Below are 5,116 nucleotides of genomic sequence, written 5' to 3'. Positions count from 1 at the left end.
GCAATCTTGAGAAATAAAAACGGAGCTGGAGGAATCAGGCTCCTGGACTTCAGACTATACTACAAAGCTACAGTAATCAAGACAGTATGGTACTGGCACAAAAACAGAAATATAGATCAATGGAACAAGATAGAAAGTCCAGAGATAAACCCACGCACATATGGTCACCTTTTCTTTGATAAGGGAGTCAAGAATATACAGTGGAGAAAAGACAGCCTCTTCAATAAGTGGTGCTGGGAAAACTGGAGAGCTACATGTAAAAGAATGAAATTGGAACACTCTCTAATACCATACACAAAAATAAACTCAAAATGGATTAAAGACCTAAATGTAAAGCCAGATACCATAAAACGCTTAGAGGAAAGCATAGGCAGAACACTCCATGACATAAATCACAGCAAGTTCCTTTTTGACCCACCTCCTAGAGAAATGGAAATAAAAACAAAAAGAGACAAATGTGACCTAATGAAACTTGAAAGTTTTACATAGCAAGGGAAACCATGAACAAGATGAAAAGACAACCCTCAGAATGGGAGAAAATATTTGCAAATGAAGCAACTGACAAAGGATTAATCTCCAAAATATACAAGCAGCTCATGCAGCTCAATATCAAAAAAACAAACAACCCAATTCATATATGGGCAGAAGATCTAAATAGACATTTCTCCAAAGAAGATATACAGATTGCCAACAAACACATGAAAGGTTGCTCAACATCACTAATCATTAAATAAATGCAAATCAAAACTACAGTGAGGTATCACCTCACACCAGTCAGAGTAGCCATCATCAAAAAATCTACAAACAATAAATGCTGAAGTGGGTGTATGGAGAAAAGGGAACCCTCTCACACTGTTGGTGGGAATGTAATGTGATAAAGCCACTATGGAGAACAGTTTGGAGGTTCCTTAAAAAACTGAAAGTAGAACTACCATATGACCCAGCAATCCCACTAGTGAGCATATACCCTGAGAAAACCATAATTCAAAAAAAGTCATGTACCACAATGTTCATTGCAGCGCTATTTACCATAGCCAGGACATGGAAGTAACCTAAGTGTCTGTCAACAGATGAATGGATAAAGAAGATGTGGCACATATATACAATGTAATATTACTCAGCCATAAAAAGAAACTAAATTGAGTTATTTGTAGTGAGGTGTATGGACTTAGAGTCTGTCATACAGAGTGAAGTAAATCAGAAAGAGAAAAACAAATACTGTATGCTAACACATATATATGGAATCTAAGAAAAAAAACTGGTTTTGATTATCGTAGGGGCAGGACAGTTATAAAGATGCCAACACAGAGAATGGACTTGAGGACACGGGGAGTGGGAAGGGTAAGCTGGGACGAAGTGAGAGATTAGCATTGACATATATACACTACCAAATGTAAAATAGCTAGTGGGAAGCAGCTGTGTGGCACAGAGAGATCAGCTGGGTGCTTTGTGACCACCTGGAGGGGTGGGAAAGGGAGGGTGGGAGGGAGATGCAAGAGGGAGGGGATATGGGGATATATGTATACATATAGCTGATTCACTTTGTTATACAGCAGAAACTAACACAACATTAACAACAACTTACTTCAATAAAAATATTAAAAAAGAAAAGAAAAGAAATATGTTTATTTTGTCACCCTCATTTTTTAAATTTAATCATTTAAAAGTACTAAACCATTCCATTAAAAATAATCACAGAATGATTGTATTTGCAAAGTGAAAAAGCACTCATCCTTTTTTTATTCAAAAGCAAATTTTCATATAGATATTACCAAGATGTCACTTGGCATGTCTCTGTCCCTCATTAAGTCAGCATATATCAATTTAACATTCTCCCTCCCATGGCCCACTATTTTCATGGTCTTTGAGAGTCCAGAGATTTCTTTAGGGTGTTTGAAAGTTCCAGAGAGCTTATTTCCTCTTGGCCCATTCTGTGTGTCAGTGTAATATAACCCTAAGTTAACTAGGTTCAGACTCTCATGGTTTTCCATTTTGGTGCAGAAATTCCCATTATCAATAATTGTTTCCTGAGTAACAGAAGGTTTTGTTATTTAACATTTAATCACATGGGCTCTGCCTTCAGACTTTTAGCTATTCTCCCTCTTTTAGATCTTCTCTCCCAGACTTTGTCCTTCAGGGTCTTAATATCTACTTCAAATGAGCTTGTCAAAAAAAGAACCTCAAAAAGGTGGTCTTGCCCTGCTACTGCCCTCAGACACAGGCAGAAGAGGCCCCTGCCTTGGGCCCTGTGCTGTAGAAAGCCCACCCTGGGTCTGCATTCCACACCCTACACCCCAAACATACACATCAAGAGCAAAAAGTCACAGGGCTAGGGGATGTCTCCCCTGGGAATATGCACCCCCCTCTTTTACACTGTGCTTTTGGTACCTAAGATCCTCAAATTGCCTGCCATTTCTCCCTCCAGCTTGCTTCCAAAGGCCTGCACAGTGCTCTTCCCCTTGCCCCTCCTCTCTTCTTGAGGGCTGACGTGCTGCTGAGTGCACACTCCCAGGCCTGATGTGTGGCCAAGGGACAGTAGTTGTGGGCAGAGTTGTAGACAGAACTGAGGTGTCCACATGCTTGTGTGTGAGTCCCTAGTGGGGTGGGACAGAGCCAGGGATGTGAAGAGAAGGAGAAGTGGCCCATAGGCTATGGGCGATGGACAGGGGCCATGCTCACCTCCTTGTACCTCCATGTTTGGTCTGAGTTCTTCATTCTCATCTGACTCTCAGATGATTTTGAAAGTACTTTTGTCAAGGTAGAAGTGTAGAAGATATTTTATTCAACAGTTTGTCAGCTTGATTTAAAACTTTTAAATATTTAGATATATAGATATATGATGTGTGCCTTCCATTTGTGCTCTTGCTCCAGGTTGGCCTGCTCTACCTAAAAAGTATTTTCCTTCTAGTTGACTATACAATTTTTTTTCCGTCTCATGTTATGTGGATTTGCTTAAAGCTGGATACCCTTGGATCTAAGAACAAGATAACATGGTTATAAATAACCAGAATATCTTGGTGCTGGTTAGCTAATTGTGTTTCTAAACAACTTATTGACTTATTCACATACATTAAAAATACAAAATACAACTATTGGTGTATATCATATTAAATGCATAAAGGGAGTTTGTAAAACAATAGATTATATAAATATGAGAAAACTTTAACAGAGTGCTAAGTGAAAAAATGTTCTAAAATAGCATGTACAGTAAGTGGGCACTTTTATTTTATTTTTTTTAAATATATATCTTTAGAAAAAATGAAAAGTATGCACACCAAAATGTTAAAGGTCTTTTGGAGATGAAATTCCTGTTTGTTTATATTATATATATTTTTTAACTCTCTGGATTGATTATATATTACTTTTGTAAAATTAGATTTAAATAATTATACAGGAGAAAAATATTTGAGAGCTACAGTAGTAAAAGACATTGTTGGGTTTCTTTTCACTATTGATTTTATGACAATAAAATGGTTATAATTTGTTTTATGTTCCACTCAAAGAAAATCTTTTAACAGGGTCAGATCTGTAGTGCCTGCTACGTTTCTCCTGAGTTTATACAGTGCATGTTTAATTTAATTTCAGTTTTAAGGAAAGTCAAAGGATCAAATCAACATACGCTGATGGAATAAAGGAAGCTTTTCATTTTATCTCAACCTCCTGTATTGGGATGTTTGCTTGCTTCTTTTAAATATAAAGACGTTAGTAGACTCAGAACAGATTTCACATATCGTAAAAAAGTATCAAGATTTCCATCATACCTTATTTATTTTGTGGTCATTAAATGAAATAATGGAACATTTTCAGATGGGTAATCTTCTGTAATTGTTACACAGATTTTCCTGAAACTTGGGCAAAGGTTATAAAGATTTGATTTACTGAGCGAGTTCTATAGTTCACAGACCCACTAGCCTTTGCATGAGTGGTTAGCATAAACAGATTGTTCATCAGTTTTCTCTTGTTTGTGTTAAGGGGATTAAAATGCTTAGATTTTACATTTCTTGATTAATTATCTCTATCAACCCCTGGTAGAATTCATGTGGTTTTCTAAATTGGTGTCATTTTCAGCCATTGTATTTTATTGGCTAAAGAATTTTCTACAACTTGGATTTTCTATGAACATAAAAAGCTTTGGTTCAAAAAAGCACTCGGAAAGTTGTCAAGACAGATGCTTTTCTGTTAGAATCTTAATCCAGCTTACACATTGGAGAGCCAATTAACTAATTAGTTAATGTATTAATCTTAATTATTCAAAAAAAAGATTTCCCAATTTCTTGAATTATTGCATTATTTAAAACTCTCAGTACTTTCTTCTGAAGCAGCAAGTTCTTAGTGAATATTTTTTTATGTGCCTATTACTGTGCCAAGCTGGAAGAGTTGGGAGGAGTGGTGGGCATAAGGCAGCAGGAATTATAAGGAGAAATAGGAGTGATGGTGTGTGTTGCAGGCTAACCTTGGGTGTTAGCATCAGACAGAGCTGTGTTTAAATTCTGGTTCTGCTACTTACTGGCACGGTTGTGTGACAGTGGGCAATCTTTTTAATCAACAAGCTCCAATAAAAAGCTTAATGAAATCCACCTTCCAGAATAGTAGTGAGCATAATGCATATGAGTATCTGGCACATGGTTGAGGTAAGCCAGGGTAGAGGGACAGAATGAGACCTGGCAGGAACGCAGTCATGGGGAGGGAAAGGAAGGAGGAAATATAGGGAAGTTGAAAATGGACAGCAAACAATTCCCAGTGAGGTTTCAAGGGCCCTTTGTATTCTAAAGCCCTTTATTTAAATAACCTTTAATGTTCCTTTTTGGGGATGACTAGTCCTTGCTCTTTAGTCTTTCCTTGTAATCATCACTTTCCAACCCTTTAATCATCATTACAGCTTTCCTCTGTAGTTTCATACTTCTCTCTCTGGTTGTGGATACTGGAAGTTTGAACAGTACTCTGTGCCCGTGGAGACAGTAGCATCACTCTTGCTCTCCTCTTCCCTTTATAATTAGTCGAGAGAAAGAGAAGTGAGCAGCAGATGATAGTTTAAATATACATGCCTAAATATATGTTCCTGACCAAGCGTGCTACAGGGGGCTGGTGTAATAGTGATTGCAAACACTTGCAGACT

This window comes from Mesoplodon densirostris, chromosome 2 (genome assembly GCF_025265405.1).
Source record: "Mesoplodon densirostris isolate mMesDen1 chromosome 2, mMesDen1 primary haplotype, whole genome shotgun sequence".
Lineage (NCBI taxonomy): Eukaryota > Metazoa > Chordata > Mammalia > Artiodactyla > Ziphiidae > Mesoplodon > Mesoplodon densirostris.
Note: the sequence above shows the minus strand (reverse complement) of the source record.